The sequence below is a fragment of the Amphiprion ocellaris genome, chromosome 3 (genome assembly GCF_022539595.1).
Source record: "Amphiprion ocellaris isolate individual 3 ecotype Okinawa chromosome 3, ASM2253959v1, whole genome shotgun sequence".
In the NCBI taxonomy this organism is placed as follows: Eukaryota; Metazoa; Chordata; class Actinopteri; family Pomacentridae; genus Amphiprion; species Amphiprion ocellaris.
The window spans coordinates 3,035,984-3,057,260 of NC_072768.1; the positions used below are offsets into that span (position 1 = coordinate 3,035,984).

The window sequence follows — 21,277 nt, forward strand, 5'->3', positions numbered from 1 at the left end:
ATGCAAAACCGTCAAGATCTGTTTACTGCTGACACTAGACATATTACACCACGTTACTTTGTATTTTCATTCTCTTGGCTTTGTAGACAATCTTTTGGATGTGAATAATTAACTGCAAGCCTAATTATGACACATAAAAGCTAGAAAAGAATAAAATATCTTATATAATGCTAACTCACATTTACATACAGGGACAGTCCCAGATTGAGGTGGCAGATTTTATATAAAAATGTTCTTTAGTGAAATCCCGTCTAAGCCTACAAAGGCTTAGAAGGAGAAAAAAGAGCAAGAAGAGGATCAGTGAGGATCAGTGATGAAAAGCAGGAAAAATAAAAAAAAAGATAAATAAAAAAATTAGGGCTAGGCCTTTAATGCGTTAATTTCGATTAATTAATTACAGAATAAATAACGTGTTAAAAAAATAACATATTTAATCGCACCTTTCTCAGTTCCATAATTTCTGGCACATTGGTAATGTTGATGCACACTAATGAACCTAAATCTGTTTTCCAGCCGAGAAGAAGATACACAGGACACGGTGACGTCAGCACACATGAAGGTTTAGTGAACAGTGAAGGAAGACAAGACCACATTGAGCTTGTTAGGCGGAAAGTTTTCTTTTAAAAATCTTCGGATAGCAGCTTGGATAAAAGCCTGGTTGTGCGCAAATTGTGAAACAAAGAGTTTTCTGATCACCGCAGTACTTCAAGCTGACGGCATCACCTCAATGTAAAACATGTTGCTGTTAGCTACGACAATCCTGATACCAGAAAACGGTGTAGCCATCCCATAATACACCATTTTAGAAGACATTGAAAGTGCCTGAGTTCACAAAAAGTCTTAAAATGTTGAATATTGTTGCTAGAATTCAACGTTGAGTTTGCAGTAATCTGTGAATGTAGCAGACAGATGAAAAATGTAGATAAATAGAAATGAAACAAACATTTTTGTTGTTTCACTCTGTAAAGCCTGACTTATCAAAACATAGCCAGAAAATAAACTTTTTTTTTCAGGAACTGAGACATTTATTAGCCTCTTCAACAAAATCCACAAAAAAAAATCCATGTAATTTTGTTTATATTTTTCTGTATCACATTTGAAACATTGGGCAGTTTTGGCAAATTTTTGCTCACAACAATGTTGATTTTAGAAATAGAAACCAGTTTTGTCCTATTTATTCAACTATTTATTATGTTGATGAGATAGAGGACTCAGAAACTCATGCATCAAATATGATAAAAATGATTACATATGTCTATTCACTGATTCAGTCGTCAACCAAAATTTATTTGAATTGAAAAATTTATTGTGTCAAATCTTGCTATTTGATTTATGTGATTTACTGCGATTAATTAATTACAGAGCCTGTAATAATAAGATTTTTTTTTAATCGCGTCCCACCACTAAAAAAATATATGATGAAAATGTCCATGCAAGACAGTGGAGAATATGAAAAGAAGCCATAAAACAACAATAAATTACTACACTATATCTAGGACAGTAGGAATTCTTCACACGTTCACATCTTTCCACCTTCACATGACATACCGCTGCTTATCAAAGGTTAAATCCTACAGAGATAAATGCAGCAGTACTTTAATGAACATTTTAATCACCCACTTGTGCTCTTTCTACAGGAATACAGTCGATCATTGTAACTGGTGGCGTTCATCTGCATACTTGTGAACGCCTGCTTTTTACCAGCTTGGAAGCTAAAGTTATTGTTGCCGTGCACACACTGCATTTGCACACAGAGCTGTTTGCCACGTTGGTCTGTTAGCTTAAAAGATAAAGCCATATTAAACATTCATCACTGCCCTTAAATGCTTCATCAAACTCTGATGATGAAAAAGTTTTGTTCTAACAGAGTAAATCACATCGTATGACTTATGTCTGAGGGTGTGGGCATGATGGAACTTTGATACTGGCTAACCTGTCACTCTTTAAATCCTCTGAATAAGTTGGCTCGACTCTCGTCAAGGTGCTTTTCCAAGACTGTTTTTGCAGCGTCCCTGGGATTGCCCTAACTGTTGGCTGTTAATGAAGTCATGCCATATTATGCTTTGAGTGTCTGCTCTGTGGACAATCTGTGGACAGTCGGCAGCTTGCCAACCTTCTTGTCACCATGAAAAGCTGCAGATTGTCTGTGAGAGAAGAAAGAAGTGGCTGGCATGCCTACAATGCCTGCAGAGAGTAGAAACAGAGCGATGTTCACACACTGCCCTGCTGTCAGACATCAGCGCTCTTCATTGTTAAAGTAGCAGTACTCAGAACTGGGAATAGTATCATGTTTAACAGCAGAGTATTGCAATACTTTCCAAGTATTTGTTCATTGTGCTGCACGAGTCAGTATTTGGTCTGCTGGCTGCACCAGACAGAGAATGGACAAATCATGGACTCTGTGTTGTTTATTGACAGTTGTTTTCATCATTCTACTACATAAAATACAAATCATTTCGGATTGTTCAGGTGTAACAGCTACAGTGTCCAGTAGCAGTAATGGCTGCCATAAAAACTAATATATCTGGGTAAATTGTATGCTGGTGTAATCCTCATAGTCCCTTTGGGACAATGCAGACCCCCACTGACACAAACTAAGTGTTGAGGCATTTGTTAATCTTGTAAACATCCTTTCACTGATCTCTCATTAATTCAGCCCAGAGGATGACAGGGAGGGAGAGAGATTAAGGAAGAGAGAAGGAGAGAGAGAGAGAAGCCTGCATTTGAAATTGAGTCAATTAACTGCCAGCGTAAAGGAAGCTCTTTCCTCTCTTTTAAAAATATGGTAATGCAAATCATGCAAATCTCTTCTCTCTGCTCTTGGAACAACTTACAAGGCGATGGCTTTTTATCTGCATTTTATAATTATTTAAACCCCTGTGTATGTCCATGTCTCTGTGACCTCATTGTGTAAGCAGGTAAACAGATTCACAGACACATGTGAGCATAAAGACCAGCCTTTGTTTGCTGTCCTGTTGGACTAACAGCTACTAACAACAGGGTGCAGACGTATAATGAAAGAACTCTGTCCATGACCTGTTAAAGCAAAGCACGTCATACTAAAGAAATATTTGTTAGTGACTGTCACATTTTTACTGCATTGCTTTAAATACCTAAATCAAGTGTTGGGTACGATATATTGTAACTGTGACTTGGAAAAACTAAAATCATTAATTCTATGATGAGAAGACTTTATAGTACAAGACATAAATATAGTATTCATATGCAGACCTGCACTTTAGCTCTATATTCATCATGTTACACCATCATCTTTAATTGGTCCCAAATAAATTGTGCAACCTGACAACAACCCCAATGTACAGCCAGACCCATAAAGAAATATCTTCTGTGACAAAAAGAACAAGATGGTATGGCCTTCATAAAGCGCTAATCTCAATATCATTAAATCAGTCAGGGGTTACATAAACACAGATCTGAGCCGGAAATAAAACAGCCTAATCCAGAAAAGCACCGAACTTCGCTGCCAAGTCCCTTGCAGAGCTGTGTGTAAGTGTGCCTCAAAGAAAATGTGTTGATTTAAAGCGTTGTCACACAAAATATTGATTTAATTTTTTGTTTGTTTAAGTTTGCATGGAAATAACCAATGAATGAATTATTTATGGATGTATTTCTGAAGGTACTCTCACTTTACTTTCAGTCATTTTTTTTTTACAGTATGTTTACTGTATAAAATCTCCCAATAACAAGGTGTGATGTTTGACTTCAGTGGGTCTGCAGGTCGGTCTGCCAGAGAGACCACTCAAATCGGAGCAGGCACTGAGACAGATGGTGATTTTACACCAGCATGGGAAAAGAAATGGCTCTTTAACATCAAACCTCAGCAAATTACTTGAAACCAGCTGGCCAGACACAAAAAAGGAATTGTGAGTCGGGGGAAGCAGCCAGACTCTTAAGCAGAGGTGCAGGAAAAATGGTAAACCTGACAAGATAGAAAGCGCCCCTTCCATACGACTCTCTAAAATGGCTGCATAATTATGATTTAATTTGCATGTTCTGGAAGATAGTGATTAATGTGAATGATAAAAGACGGGCAGACTGAAGGGAAGAGAGACGAGTGTGGAAGCAACATTTAAAACCCCAAATTAAAATGGGTATTTCTCCATTAATTTAATTCCAAACTTGAACGGAAGCATAGAAAAAAAAAACAACAAAGTACAACAGCCCATTAAAATACTTGACAGCAATTAGTCCTCTCTCTTTGTCACTTTTCACTTGGTGCTTCTATAAGCCTTTTACACTGCATTCATCTGCATTATGAGGCTTATTCCTGTTTTGATCATATTTAGGTTATAGTGTTTTTACATGGAGCACAAAGAAATCATGTTATTGATATCCTCAAATACATAATAAATACTAGCGTTAAATGTTGATTATCCTGTCACTGATGACTGCATGCTGTTTGTGAAGCTGCTTGCGATATTTGCAACACAAGTTGACAATTTAATCTTACATTTAACTTAACCCATTAACCTAAACTCGAAACAATATGACTGTGGCATTGAAAAGTGCCCCGTTTTGACTCCTAGCTGGTTTAGCACTATTAAATGCCAGCATCGTGTTGCTGATTTAAGCTTATCCACCTTGTTGCCACCAATAGGAGATGAGATCTACAGGAAATATTTATAGAAATTAACATGTCCCTGACTTTGACCCATGTTAGGCTGCCACTATAAATGTCAACATGCAGGACAAGGAAGCAGTGGATAAATATACGCAGTCATGATTGGTGGCAAAGGGTCACTATGATGGAGTTCAGCAACCCAGAGTGGAGAGAAAATTTCTGCATGAGTAGGTCATACTTTTACCAGCTGTGTGACACAGTTAAGCTGTTAATGAAACCAGTGGGAACATGAGGACAAGCAGCAGTTCTGTTGCCAATCACAGTGGGCGCCGTGTTGCACAAACTGGCTGGTTGACTGAAGCACAGTCAGCAGTGGTCTGAAACCAGAATAAAATGGACACTGCAACAGATTCTCATGGAGCACTCTCGCTAGCATAATTTGGTTTCTCATAAGGGTTTATCCAGGTTCCATGATGTTTACAGACAGACACACAAAAACTGGATACTTCAAAAATCTGATCCAACCAGGACAAGTCCATTGTCATCTAAATATATAACAGTGGTGGGATGCAATTTTAAACAAACTGAATTAATTAATATATTTTGATGATGACTGAATCAATGAACAGACATATACATGAACTTAAACAACAACGTTTATGTTTCATTTATATTTATCTGCATTTTTCATCTGTCTACTGCATTCACAGATCACTGCACACTCAAAGTGCAACTTTAGCAAACATATTCAACATTTTAAGCACTTTCAATGTCTTGAAAAGTGGTCTATTGTGGGATGGCAACACTGTTTGCCAGTACCGGGACTGTCATAGGTAAACGTGCGGTGCGTTGCCCCAGAGCTCATTTGCATAAAGTAGTTCAATTCATGCAAATGTGGCACGGGGAGTGGAGGTTCGATATGTCCTAAACATCTAAACCAGCCATCGTTGAAATGAAACAAGGACAGATTCTGCAGCTTATTTCTTGCCTCAAATGCTTTCAGAAATACATTTTGATGAACAGTTTTTGTAAAAAAAAAAAAGAGAAAATTTGCAACCGAGCCACCATGTTGGTCTGACGTTTCTATGCTAATTCACGCTTTATCACGGCAGGCAAGCAGATGTTAGGTGCATTACTGCCACCTAGTGGGCCGGAGTGTTCATCAGTGTTACCGGTGTACCAGAAATTAGGAAACTGAGAAAGGCGCGATTAAATGCGTTATTTTTTTTAACGCATTTGTTTTTTCTGTAATTAATTAACTGCAATTAATGCGTTAAAGTCCCAGCCTTAATATATATGTATTAAGACATATGGTGCTAAACAACTATTTGTTCACTTTGTACCATTGATAGAAATGCACAAACCTTACTGTGTGTTTGATTTATAGCATTTCAATCAATTGAAAGTTGTGTTTTGAAAAGTTATAGCATGTATATTATATTTCCCCAGCAGGCGGGGTGATGTATCGAAATAATAATTCAAATGGTGTTTCTACACTTTAAAAACTTAACCTAACAGCACTAACGTGTGAAATTTGCCAAATGCACTTAAATAGGAGCAGCGGCATCTGATGTCTGGCGTTGCTTCTACAGTGTCTGTAAATTGTTAACTTGCCGTTTTCACATTATGTGGGAAAATGTGGTGTGTAATTAGTCATTAACACATTAGTAGCATGCTGGTTACATTAAAGATGTGTTGACAATGTGAAAACGTGTTTAACTACCCATTAAGTATTTGATAAGGGGTTTCTCCAGGTGTATTTATACAACGCTTTTTAGAGATTTGGTTATCATTTAAGTCAAGGTCTGGCACATACGCCACCCTTTGTTCCTAGTAAATTGAGTTTGATAAAGAAAACAATTAATCAGGTGAGAAAATTCCAGTGTCCTGATATCTTTCAGAGCACTCCAGCTAGCACAACTTCATTTCAGAGGACAGTCAAAGCAGCACAGGGGATTGTTGGCTGTCCTCTCCCCTCCCTCATGGACATCTACTCCTCCCAGTGCCTCAGCAGAGCTCAGAACATCATCAAGGACAGTTCACATCCTAGTTCTCAGCTTTTTGATCTGTTGCCCTCTGGAAGGTGCTACAGATGTATTAAAGCGAGGACAAACAAACTTAAAAACAGCTTCTTTCCAAGAGCCATCACCACCCTGAACTCTCACACGTCTCATAACTCACACCCAGCCAACAATATAATGTGAAATGTGCAATATACACCACTGCTTCATTCACTCTGCTATTTATATTCACTCTGTTATTTATATGTATATTTGTAAATAGAATGTTTTGCACTATTTTTTTTTTAAAGATTTCTTGCACTGAAAAGGCGAAGCTTTCCAATTTCGTTATACACTGTATAATGACAATAAAGCATATTCTATTCTATTCTATTCTATTTCAGGGCTTATCCAAGTTTTATGATGTTAACATGTGTAAACAGAAAAACTGAATATCTCAAAAATACAACCATTACCAGGATACTGAAGTCCATGTAAGCCAACAGTGAAAAGAGGTCAACTGGATTACAACCTGAATCTATCCTGTTTCTACCTTTGACGGGCCTTTGCTCATTCTATGAATATTTGAAAAGCATCAGGTATTTTTATATCCAGTGCAAAAACAGGGCTTCTTGAAATAAATAAAATGGGGTATGGAGTTTTCCTGCAATATGCTGTAAAGGTTTTGCCTTTAAATGTCTAGTAGTTCACTGAAGCACAACATAAAAGATCAGTCGTCCAATCTTGAACTGTTAGTGCCACATGTCAGGTAATTAATTGGTCAATAATTAATGAAGGTATACACGTCAGCTGTGCATAGAATTACACACCATTTCTGAAGTAGCAGAGGTTTCAGCTTGTTTTCCTGCCATCATGTTGGTCTGAACACAAGTGAAGACATGGAAAAATAGTCCAATGCAAAACATGGCAAATGTTTCTGCCTCAAAAATCACATTTAACTGCATTTTTCACTTGGACTATTTGAACATTTTTAATTTAAAACCCTACTTTTTTTCTCTGTTGTGAAGAACTTTGGCTCAACAGTTATTCTTTTCAATGTAGTGTTGACTTGACCTCCTTTTTATTCACAGAAATATTACATCAGTGATACAGAAATGGTTCACCATCAATGGAAACAGCTAAATACCACAAAGGATTGAATGATTAACCAAATTTAAACCCAAGTTTGAAACAATGCAGTTAAAAATTCACAAAGGCTGTGATTAACAATATATTTTAAACATAACATCTGAACCAGAGTTATGTCAGTGGTTTTACAAAGTCATGCTGTTGTCCTTGTGTGACAGTCAAGCTTCTGACAGTAAATCATAAGGTAATGCTCCATCACATTTTTAAAATCTATTAACAGAGAATACTGAAGTCTAGCCGTTTAAATATTATGCTGCAAATCAAATTACAACATCTGTGAGAAAAATCACAACTGGATATTTTCTAAATCATTTCACTATAACACCGTACAGACTTGATTATTGGCTTGGCATGAAAACAGATTTCACAAGCCAACAGAAATTGCAGCTTAAACTGGGCTCTTTTAGCACTGTTTGACTTTACAAGTCTGACTTACTAACCAGAATGGAAACAACTCTGTAGAAGACCATCTTGTACCGGAATTCTTTCCATTAAAAAGGAACATCTAATGGCATGTAACTGTCTTGTACATAAATACAAGAGGATCCCCACTTTTCCACATGTAATTTTCAGAACAAAACACAGCCTTTACAGAGGCCAACGTGGTAAAATGATGTGTAAGATGGTATACTAGAGATCATTCTTATTTTAGCAAAAAAAGAAAACAATACTCTTATTTGTTGCAACTGTATCAAATGAGCACTTGAGCATTTTGTTATCGCTGCATTGTGGCTCCTAGTATTTATAATATGTAAAAGGATAATACCCTCGCTAGTGGGGCTTTTCTCCTGTTGGCTCTGTGGTAAAAGCTAATGTAGAAAGGCATTTAGTTGTATTTTTAATCATGCTTTTTCTTTGGTTCAAGAAGAGTGAAAAAATGATTAAAACAGTAAATTGGCCATGAAATAAAAAAATAATAATAAAAAATAGGTGTGATATTTTGGCCACATCGTCAAAGCCCTAATTTCCCATGACAGTGCTGATTAATGCACTTTAAGAGTTCCTTTAGTCAGTAAAATGCATCTCCATTCTGGAGGTGCAAGTGATATTCAAGTGTGCTAATGGACCATCGCACCTCATTTTCAACATTTCGACTGCGGTGGGAACAGGTAAGTGGTGTTGCCTCAGGTAAAGCACCCCATCAACCTCACAAACAAGCATATATTTTGCTTTTACATCTGATCTCCATGCAGCCAACTTGAATACTCTGGCCTGTGGCTGTCAGCAGCTAAATGAAGAGCAAAGAGAGAACTCGGCTATAAAACGAAAAAGGATTGCGCTCTCTTAAATGTTAAGTCAAAATCATGAGGTCAAAGACACAAATTTTCCACGGAAATACAAATTAATCTAAGAATTAATCAGCTAAGGCACTCTAATAAAACATGCTGATTTAAATTTGCATGTCTTGGCAAGCAGTAAGCTCAAAATCGCCCATAAGGACACTCAGTGGTTGCATGTCACAACTGCTAAATTATTGCTGTTATGACTGTCCATCAATTTTCTGTCTGTTGATGTGAAGTATCACGTAACACTAACTCATTGTAACTCACTCCAACAGAGCAAGCACACTTAGTGTTGGACAAACATTTGCATCTCATATCTTCACTAGTGCAGCAATGCTAGTTTAATACATCTGCACACAGAATATATCTTGAGCTGTGAGGCACAGTGAGCTGAAACAAGTTGGACTTCACTTCTAATCACATCCAAGTTGAGGCTCCAAGGCTGCAAAATGTGCGCAAATTCAGGAAAGATGTGAGACATATTTATTGTAAATACAGTGTCCCTGACTCCAGTCACAAAAATGATTAATAATAATGAATATAAATAGTTAATAAACTGAAATAAAATTGTGAATTCATAATCTTAACAAGCTGAAACAAAGCACTATCTCTATTGACAGATGCACCACAATTTAGATGAATGCTACAATTTACTGGTAAGCAAATGCAACAAAAACAAACCAATATCAAAATCTGTTGTTTATATTTCATTAGATCCTGCATCCCCCTCCTCCCACCTAGACTGCCTGTAAAAGAGATAAAGATAACATCTTTTATCCTTCATCTCACATCTCCCTTTCTGCCAACCAAAAAAAAATTGGATAAGAAACATGAAACAGACTTTGGGAAAAAGGAAAATGAAGTCATCATGCATATTTAATAGGACCACGGTAAAAACCTCTCAAATGTGAAGCATCCTCATGACAATCACTGGCATTTTGTATCCAGCCATTTGAACAACAATTACAAGGTTTTACGTTTCATCATTAATCTTTAGACATTTCTTTCTGCGACAGTTTCCACTCCAAGTACAGTGATATTCTGTTCTTGTAAATTTAATTACAATATCTACGCACATATAGAAACCACCACAAATTGCATTGCCTTGTGCAAACAATAGTTTTGAGGGTGCAGAGTCTGTTGATGCTGTATTGCACTGTAACATATTTTTGCCTTTTTCTTTTGGTTATTCAATTTAAATTTCCTTTTTGTTACAACTAAAACATATCATCAAAAAATGGAAGGATCTGTGACATACTGTGTGAAGAAAGGATATAGTAAAGCTGCATGTGTGTCTGATACCCTGAATGACCTGCACCTGAGCCACTCAGTGCGACCGATCGCTGACCCCTTCCTGCCTATATTTTCTCTTCATTTCAAACCTTATAGAGGCAACATAATTAAATTGTGATCCAAGCATTTCTCTGTCATTGGCTCAAATATGTTTCCTTCTCTACTCTTATCTTCTACTTTGTGGTATTTTTGAAAAACTCTCCCATCCATGTAAGTATTTTTTATGGAAAAAAAAACATTCAGGATATGTCATGAATAACAAATGTGCATTATTTTAACATCTGCCAGAGGAACACTTTAAACTTAGAAGACAGGTAACACAGCACAGAGTATACTGCATTTATATCAGCATATAATGACAACAACAAAGATCAGCGAAATCCTTCTTTAGAGTCACATACCATAAACCATGCTGGGTCCTGCTTTCTGAGTAGACAGACAGGGAACTCAGTGGGTCTTCTCAGAGTTAATGAACAGAAAAACCAAAGCCATCCATGTGTTGTACTATCCACTGCGGGAATAGAGGATTTGGAGGCAGACCCACAAACAAGGTGAAGTAACAGAGGTAATAGGATCATGGTTGTCCATCTGGCCTCATCCCAAGACACGCCACAAGCTATAAATAACACTAATACTGTTTATTTACTCATTCTGTACCTACTCTGTGACAAATCGGTGTGTGAGTGATTTTGGAGACATTCTGAAGACATTTAATTATTTTTTTAATAACTTATGCTGGAAAACTACCAAAACCTACATTTTTTTCACAGAAATAAATGTGCTATCGAGTAATTAATCACCACAGTGGCTCAGTGACATTCCAAAGTCTTTATATTTGCAGTTCTCAAGACTAAGGATGCACAATGACATCACCATCATCACTGATACCTGCTAAGATACATACATATGAACACTGTAGTCTATTGGAGACACCCAATGCTCTGACAAGTTGACCATATTGAGGCACAAACAAATAAGGATTTGCCAGTAAACATCCACACTGACAGCAAAGTGTCAGCACGTGATGCGAGTGGAGCTACAGCTGCTTCAACAATGGCTCTCAGCTTCCTTTTCAGGGACAACTCTTACCTGATTTTGACATTTGGCCTTAACCGAATAGCTGACAGTGGAGTGACAAGAAACATGACGTGAGTGGGCTCATTGTTGAGATTTGAAGTCAGGACACTGCCATTGCATAGTTTGTGTCTTAGCAGCAACAAGATAAAAATAAAGGCTGTTGAAATCCTGTCCAAACCTTTTTACCACAACAGTTCCAAAGTGATATTGCAAATTTTCCAAAATGCTTTTCACCACTAAGGCAAAATCTTCAAAGAAACCTTTACAGGCAGAGCGACTCAGATGTCACACCTGCAGTGCACATCAAACTTTGGGATTACTACATACAGTAGATACAGTGTGTACAGAGTAGCTGTGCCACATTGAATAACAAAATATAAAAATATGGCAAGACAAGAGGATGAGGTGAATTAGCTATGTTAAAAAAAGTCGAGGACAGTCCTTAACAATATTGCTAATGTACTAAACAACATAATATGACAACACTGCAAACATTTTTCTAGTTCTGCCAAAACTGGTTGCCAGTTTTTGTTGAATAAAAGAGAAATGCCACAATTCTGCAATTGCACAATTGCAAATAAGGTCAACAACCTCTGAGTGACAACCTTAATATTAGCTTTGAGCCGCCAAAGGTATCAGATTATCATTAAATATTAACCAGTGATACAATGAATTACAGTTTATGCCATCTTTTCAAACTGTTGCACAACAAGCACAGCATACTGCCATACTTTAGTTTGCAGTATCAAAAATGTTCTTGGCTCTCTCTGGGGAACTGTCTTCATCCAAGCCTAAATGATTCTAACATCAGGCCAATTCACAGAATTATTTAGCCGCAGCAGGTAACATCCATCAAAACTGGCTGCTACTTCAACCAGTGATACATAGAGTTTCCAGCTAAGTATGAAATGTCTAAAGTGCTACATTTCAGGTAAAGAAGTAGCACCAAACAGAAAAATGCCAAACAGTTCCAAATATAGAAAGAAAAAAAAAGCACTACCTGACAAGTCAAACTTGATCAATAAAACATGGAAGGAAAAAATAAACCAGCTGATTAGAGGAAGAAAGGTCAAAAGGTAAAGAACTAAAGGGATTTAAAGTTAAAAATCTAGTAAATATGAGCACAGCCTTTACTCTGACAGCTCAACACAAAGCTTTGCAAAAAAACTCAGCAATTTGACAACATGGGTGCAGGATTTAGAAAAGAAAATGCTGTAAATACAGAAAATATCTCATATCTGAAAGGATATATGATTAATGCCATTAGTTTACTGTAACAAGCAAAAGCCATGAGCTTATTTTCCAACAGAGCTATGGACAGCTGAGTTCAGCAACAACAAGCACATCCCAACCATGTCCACCACTCCTAAATGCACATTTCCACTGTAGTATTTGTTGTTTGCAGATTTTCTGTATTGGGTTGTGTTTTCTGAATTAGCAGCACATATTTGTTACTGGGTGTGCTTTCTTTGGTGTGATCTTGTATTTGGTCAGATTTTTTATTTTTTTTAATTAGCAGCATATTGTTTTCTAAAAATCATACCTGTTGCCAAATTGATGAATATCTTTGCTTAGGTTTCTCGTGTTCTGTCACTAATTCAGGTCAAACTCCAAACACCGATGAAAGAAAAGCACGTAGATCACATTGTATGCTGTATGTCAGAGCTAGAATATTTTGTACAGGTTGTAAAGCTCTTTTGTGATCATGGGCTGTATAAAAGACTGAGCTTAACTGAGTTTTTTTTTTTTTTTAAATCTTGTTTTATCTGTCTACGTGTCAAAATTTAATTTTCACACTCAAGCAAGTTTTTTTCCTTCATTTAAATGGACACAATTTTCACAAAAACACTATCGAAGAGCTCGTCTAAGCACAAAAGACAACACAAAAACACAAAGATCTTCCAAGGGACTAGAAGGGACATTTCAGCATTTGGAAGGAAGGTGAGAAATTCCCCATCATGACACTGAGAAGTGGCATTTTCAGCAGAAATCCGTATGCTTTCATAGGCATGTCCCGCTCATGTTCATGACATCTGCACTAACAGATGTCATCAAAGTGTCCATACAAATGAGAAAAATCTCAAATGTCAAAACGCTCACCTTTTAACAGCTGCATGCATTCCTCTCCTCACTGCCATATTCAATGGCATACACAGATACACATACTGTGATTAAAATCAAATTAAGGCGTAGGCAAGTGACAACCCCGGTCCATCAGCAGTTTGAAGTCTATGAGAGAGACAAGATAGGATAGAGAGGAAAAGACCCAATGAGACAGAGAGAGAGAGCACCGCTGTGAGAGGCAGCTGATCTGCAATGCTGCCTGCCAGAGTCTTTGGTGTCTGCATGTCAAATGTCAGTGCACTCCATAGGAATACGATAACGAGGGCTGCACACAGAGGGAATGCCAAATGAAGCATTCCAACGCAAAGGAGAGCTCAGAAACACAGAACACAGCGCTGAGCCATTTAATAAGACATGGATAAAAAGGCTGCCTGCCTATATTGTACTCTAATAGTGATATTCATTTGGGTGATGACAACACAAACTGTGGCACGGGACATACTATCTGAATAACATGGCATGGATTTTCTGAAACAGTCCTATGATGGTGTTTCATAGCTACAGTGTATTTGGCAGTCAGTGGGAGTACACTGTCCAATGATCCCATTAAAACTGTCTAAACCTGGGATTAAAGCTACACTCCCTGATTTTGTTACTCTGATTGATAGTGTCATTAAACTTCCTCCCAGTGCACATTTTATGTCTCGAAACTCAACAGTAAACTACGTTGCCTGTAAAAATTAATATTAAACACTGACTAATTATTTGATAATAATTACTGAATCAATTAACTTCTAGTGCATAAGACGGGGGACCTGCAGTGTATCAGAACATATTGTACATTTGCTGTACAGTTCAGTTGCACCACGAGGTAGAGCTTATTCCTGTCTACTGAGATGGAGTTACAGGTGTGTTTGCTGACCGCCTGTGAGAGCTGCACATTTTACAGCACAAGCCCAACTTCCTGCCATCCACGAAGGAAAAAGTCACTTTTTTTCTCCCCTCAAAAGACTGCAAAAGGATGTAAAGATTCCCGAGTTGCTGTGTGGCAGATGTCCAGTTTAGCTAGCTCTTCGAAGCTAATGCTAATGCCAGCCAATCACACTGAACACACAACAAGCGGTTGCTGTATTTGCACAGGCAGGGAACTGATTTTCACGCTGTGTCCACAAAGTAAGAGTTTTAGTCACATTTTTGAGCGCATCTGATCATATGTAGACACAGCTTCTATTTTTGTTCTGCTAATGTGCTTTTCTTGCTACAGTTTCTGTGTGGACACTAAGGGTGTAAATCAGAATCATCAAAATGATACATTTCTTCAGACAACAATACCATATTTGCTGCCATTACCACATCAACTGCAATACGATTTTAATTCAAATTAATTCAGGGGCCCGTGACTGATATGAAACGATGTCTTATGCCCATTTAACACAATAAGTTCCATTTATACTGACTTACAAAAAGCTGTTAAATATGATTTGACAATCTGGTTTCTGAACTGTTCCAGACATTTTAATGAAATACACTCTATGTGTTTGTTTCAATAAAAAGAAAAAATATACCTGTTCACTCTAAGTGCCACATTTAAGTGTAAATATGCTTCATCAGTTCACTTAAAGCGCTCTTAATGACTTTTCAATGACGAAAATCAACCATTCATGTCGATGCTCCATCGTCTTGCACTTACAAAGCTCTATCTCTGTGTTCTGGATATTTCAGCTCAAGAATATGCAGTAGCTCATAAAAACTGTTGTTCTCGACAGCACTACAAGGACTCCTGTCTTTGCAAAGAAAATGTGAAATGGCAGCTGTGACACTCCCTGCTCTTTTAGAGTTTTGGTCCAGTTTATGCAGAAAAACTCTGGTCAAAGCTCAGGACCAGGTGGCATCTGTCATAGCTGGCACAAGAGACAATGCCATCTTTTTTATTTTTTTATTTTAGGTGTGTTTCCAGATTGTGATTTCATGAGTATCTTATCCCATTGTTTGCATATGGCATGTGCTTTGTCTGCTGACTCGTTTTTCTCTGAAATATAAAACATTTCCACACTGGGGAACAAATAGTTCAAAGTGACATCTGACATGCCATGTGAATTTCAAAAATAATAATAGATATCAATGTTTTCACTTTAAATCAATCATACTGGATTGTCGAGCACTGAATTGATACATTGATACAGTGTCATGTCAAGTAGAAGTACAGTTACACAAAAACAATTCAACGGGACACAACACATTTCAATGGGGACAGTAAACGCTGAAAGATTTCCTTTACTAATAGTTGCTTTGAAAGTATTTCTAAACATCCGTTCCAGCTAAGCAGCATTTTCAAGCAGCAGTGCACAAGTCACTTCCCATCATGTAAATAAAGCAGGCGTATTATCTTATATAAAAACATTACATCTGAAGTCTGGGCTGGAGATACCGTATTACTTAATGTGACGCTTACAGCACTTTTGATGAAGGAAAAATGGGTCAGACTTTGTTTAGTTGTTTGTTTGGTTTGTCCAGCACAATAACTCTGATGCACTTCATGCCTGTAAGTTGTGCAGCTGTTTGCTCCAGTTGCTGAATAGTGACAGACGAGAGTTGGAGTTCTGCAATTTTAAAAGTCACAATTTCATGTCACTTGGTGTTTAAATTGTTTAAATTCTTAATTAACTTTTATATTAAGTGTCAGTCGTAAAAATAAAATAAAATAAAATAAAAAAGCAGTTCTATCAACCAATGATTTTTTTACTTTTTAATATTTGCGTAACTTATGATTATTAATGTAGGTGACTACCGACTTTGTTTAAAATTAGCCTCCATAATAATAGTAAAAACGATCAGCGGAAGCATAAACCATGCATTTAAATCCATGTCCAGGTCTACAAAACATATGGACTGAGATGTCACACCGTCTGTCTCAAGAGGAAACTGTTGATTGTACTCACTCTCTGGGAAGCGTCGCCGACTACACTGATGGACTTGAGAGGTTCGGGGGCATTTTAACCCTGCAGGCTTCATAGCGTCCCGACAGCTGCTGATTACTTGTATCCTGAGCTGCATGTAAAACATCTGAGGAAATCCTGACCCTATACAATGTGAACAAAAGCAGGTGGTCAAAAAAAACAACAGTTGTAATTAAACTGAACAAAACTTGTGTCACTGGAACTATTACCAAGAAAGACGCTGATCAGTAATGTTTATTGTTTTAGTTACCCTGTTTAGCCTTCACCCTAATTTGGTTTATGGCTTTTACCCAGTGAACACACTGCAATAGTATACAAAAAAAGAGTAAGTACCCCTGTGCAAAATCACCTAAATGTGGCTGGATATCAAATTGTATTACCTCTCAACAATTGCATTATGTCTAAGTTAACAGAGTATTTCCTCTTATAAACAATCATAAACAAATTCTTTAGAAACACTTCATTGAAAATACAGGGCCCAAAGTAGAAACTCAGAGCAACAAAAGTGAATGCACCTGTGATCACTAACACACATATTTAAAAATCTGTGATCATTGAAACAGAACTGAGTATTCCTGTGAATTCCGATTAGTCTAAAAATGCATGAACATGTTAAAACAAAACAAAAACAAAGCACATGCGAACATTACAAATTCCTCAATTTTTGATCAATGGGCTGTGAATTAAAAAATCAGATTCTGTGACTTAACAAAGATGGGAAAGGATACAGAAGTACTGATTAACACCTAGCATAGTATAGTGCCGCTAATCAGAGGCGAAGCAGCTGTCCCCCTAAAATGATGCCATAGTCAGTGCGATACTTCATAGTCTACCTCTGAAAACTAGACATGTAGGTGCTTCAGGTGTGACACAGGGGATTTCATGGACACTGGAGTTTCCTTTACAGCTTAGACTATAATGATCCAAAGCACACTGCCAAAAATGACACAAGTGCTTCTAAAGACTTTTAAAAACTATGACCTGTCAAATGTGTCATCTGACTTGAACCCAATAGAACACTGTTGGGGTATTTAAAGAGAGGGGTACTGCAACACAGTCTCTCCAACAAAGGGCAGCTGAAAACAACTTTCTCTGAAGAATAGCAAAGCACCAGAATGTTGGTATTCTTCATGCCGAGGAGGATTGAGTTTGTCATCAAAAACAAAGCTGAATATAAGACCTACTGAAAATAAAATATTTTAATCTAAGTAAAGGAAGCTGTACTGACTTTTTGTTGCGTTGTGTTCCTCCTTTGGGGCCTGTATTTTCAATGGAGCAAAGCAAAATTTTTAGTTTTTAATTTTAAATAAGAGCAAATACTCTACCGTTCAACTGAGAAGTAATGCAGTTAATAGAAAGTAGGGGCGTAATGGTACACAAAAATGTTCAATTCAGCAAAAAGAAGAAATACATAACATTAAACAATAGTTTACTGTACAGACGACTGCTGTCAACACTGTTGCAACTGGCAGCAACCCACTAATAAAATTTACAAAATGAATAAATCTAAATACATTTTCTCTCAAATAAACAAACAATAATCAAATAAAAAAAAATAAGTGCAGCATTTAGAAAATGAACTGTGCTTGAAATGTGCTGTGCTTGTATGCACATTAGTAGCTTTCAGCTTCATACCAGGACTGTGCAAAACAAATACAAAAAATAATATCCATTAAAGAGCAGCATTTAGAAAATTAACCACTTAAACTGCACCATTACTGTGCGGTAATTTTCAGTAGTCCTAGATGTCCAACCAGCAGTCGTGAGAGCAACAGCAGATGGATTAGATAAGTTGTGGACAAACGTATTTTGTATTTGCTTTTAAAGGGCTGGTGCAACTTGCTGACTGAATTGCAGCTGAGAGGGAACCTGGTAACAGGGCTTGATTTCTGTCAGCAGAGTATGGTCACAGGACTCCAAAACCCAATTATGGCACATGTTAGTGCTTTGGCCCAGCTCAAATTGTTAGCCAGAGGCTGCTTAAATGAAGACATACAACCAGCTACATACATATTTACAATGTGTAGGCTTTTCTGAGAGTGGAATTGATACCACAGTAGATTATATTAATTTATTTGTGAGAAGCCAAAATCAAAATCACTGTAAACTGTCGTCATTTTCTAGCCCTACCACTGTGTAAGCCATCACGACTGACTGCAGTGGGCTACTTTCTTTACTTAACTGGCTGCGCCTCCACTTCCATCATCACATCCAGTCTACTCCTCTCTGTCTCCATTTAGTTTTTTAAAATAATCTGCTTTTTATTGCATCTTCATCAGAACACAGTAACAGCTACATGGACTGTTTCACACGTCAGGCAGGGATAAACTGACTAAGCCAGTGAAAAAGAAAAGGTACTGCTTACAATCAGCGAAAGGGCACCAAAACAGCCTAAGAATCATGTCACACTCATGAAATTTTAACTCGCACACTCAAAACAAGGCTGCATGTGTAACCATTTTGGTCGCAGTCTGGAATCCTGTTATCAACTTAGACATAATGCAATTATTGAGAGGTGATGCAATTTGAAATCATTTGTCATTCAAGCGATATTGCACAGGGGTGTACTCACTTTGCTGTGTGCTGTAGTGTTTGGACTCCTCGCAGTCATATCAAAGAAGCCAGGGTGTAGCTAATTAATCACCTTAATTAATAGTTCTGCTCTGTTAATTTTCCAGGTGGCTGTGCCAATGAGCCACCATGCACAGCTCGAGCTAAATGGAATGTAGCCACCATTATGCTATTAATCACACCTTTCGGGGTTTTTTTTTTTGTTTGTGTGTCTAAGAGCATTTGGTGTAAAAGCCTACTGTTAAAGTAAAATAACCACTAGTGCAGCGGTTCTCAAATTATTTCTGCCAGGCCCCCCTTCGGAGGACAAAAAACTGTTACACTCTGTAAAGTAGTCCCGCGGGCCGAAATGGACCATCTGGCCGGCCGGTTTTGGACAGCGAGCCGTATGTTTCACACCCCTGGTAAAAATAATCAGAGCAGATGAGCCGAGGTGGTGACGTGGTCCAGTACGCTGGTGTTCCAATTGCATCTTAACGATACGTTCTTGCGTTCTCGGTAGTCCGTATTTACCGAGTACGCAAGTACAGGCCGACGTTAAACAATAGTTCAGCTAGTTAGTTCCGCGTAGACGGACCTTTTCCTCCCGGACGCTCGTGTCCCCCGCCCCACTATTTGAGAAGCGCTGCACTAGTGCATCTCAAAAATATTAGAACATCATGAAAAACTTCAATATTTTCCATCAGTCATCCGATAAAGTGAAAATGTTATATATTCTAGACCAGGGGTGTCAAACATACGGCCTGCGTGCCAAAACCAGTCCACCAGAGCGTCCAATCTGGCCCGCGGGATTACTTTGCAAATGGTAAAAATTACAGAGAAGACTTTAACTGCAAATTGTAAATAATAATAATAATAATAATAATAATAATAATAATAATAATAATAATAATAATAATAATAATAATAATAATAATAATAAATAATAATAATTTCTAGATCTTGACAAGCTGTTTTGATCATAAAGTAAAATACTCTATCGTTCACTTCCACATATCTCTGACTGAATGTTTTGTGTCTTTGTAGATACACTGTGATCTGTAAGTTGTAGTGTGTAAATGATAAACTGAGGCATAATACTGCTGACATTGCACTTGTTTTTCTTAGGAAATTTCAGGTTGTTCATAATGTTTTGTAAAATGATAGTTCAATAAATGTGAATATTTTCAGGGGATGATTTGGAGCTGTCATTATTTATAGGTTGTTATGCTCTGATTTCACTGGTCTGGCCCACTTGAGATCAAATTTTCCTGTATTTGGCCCCTGAACTAAAATGAACTTGACTTCCGTGTTCTAGACTCATTACACTTAAAGTAAAATATGTCGATCCTTTTATTGTTTTAATTATAATGATTATGTAAGTTAGTAAGTTATTACTCAAATAGTATAAATGTCATGTATCTCCTGGTCTAGCTCAATTATGGGGAAGACTGCTGACTTTAAAGCTGTCCAGAAGATACAGACTCTCAGACAGGAAGGATACAACTGCCGCCAGATAGCCAGGAAGCGTAGACTGCAGAAATACAGACCAACCAACAGCTTGGAAGACAAACCGAGATCTGGGCGTCCAAGGGTTTTTTCAGCAAGAAATGACCACATCCTGATCCTCATGTACAGGAAACACCACCAAATAACATCACAGGAGCTTCAGCAGCAGTGGTCAAACAAATTGGTGTCCAGTGTTCCACCCACACTGTATGTGGCCGCCTTTTAGATGAAGGCTTAGGGTCCTACAAGGCTTTCAAGAAGCCCCTGATCCATGAGAGACAGAGGTTAGCCCACATTGTTGGGCCCAAGCACACAAGAACTGGACAGCCAGGAGCTGGAAGATTCTGTGGTCAGATGAGTCCAGTTTCCAGCTTTATCTTCCTCCTGCTAATGAGAGAGTATGCAGAAGGCCAAGCGAAGCATTATCTCCAGCATGTACAGTACCTACTGTCAAGCATGGTGGAGGCAGTATCATGGTTTGGGGATGCATGAGTGCTGCTGGTGTTGGTCATCTCACTGCCTGTGATGGCACATTGAACTCTGCCAAGTATTGTGCCATTCTCCAAACCCTCATGCTCCCTTCTGTATGTGCACTATTCTGTCAAGGTCAAAACTGGATGTTTCTACAAAATAATGCTCCTTGAACACAACCAGGACCAGTAGAACTTAGCTGCAGGAGCAGTTTCCAGGTCTTAGAGTGGACCCATTGAAAATCTGTGGTGGATTATCAAAAGGTCTGTTTCAAAGCGTAAATCAAAGAATTTAGAAGAATTAAAAGCAGTAATTCAAGAAGAATGGGACTAGATTATCCCT

At 37.8% G+C, this 21,277-nt stretch overlaps 1 protein-coding gene across 1 annotated transcript in view; it reads right to left on the reverse strand.

Annotated features, from left to right (window-relative positions):
* Positions 1–21,277, reverse strand: part of shank3a (SH3 and multiple ankyrin repeat domains 3a) — a 226,061-nt gene that overhangs the window by 175,890 nt on the left and 28,894 nt on the right. Inside the window, exon 2 of the mRNA XM_055009172.1 lies at positions 16,388–16,528. The gene's annotated coding sequence lies outside the window, so the exon portion shown is untranslated. The remainder of the gene's footprint in view (positions 1–16,387; positions 16,529–21,277) is intronic.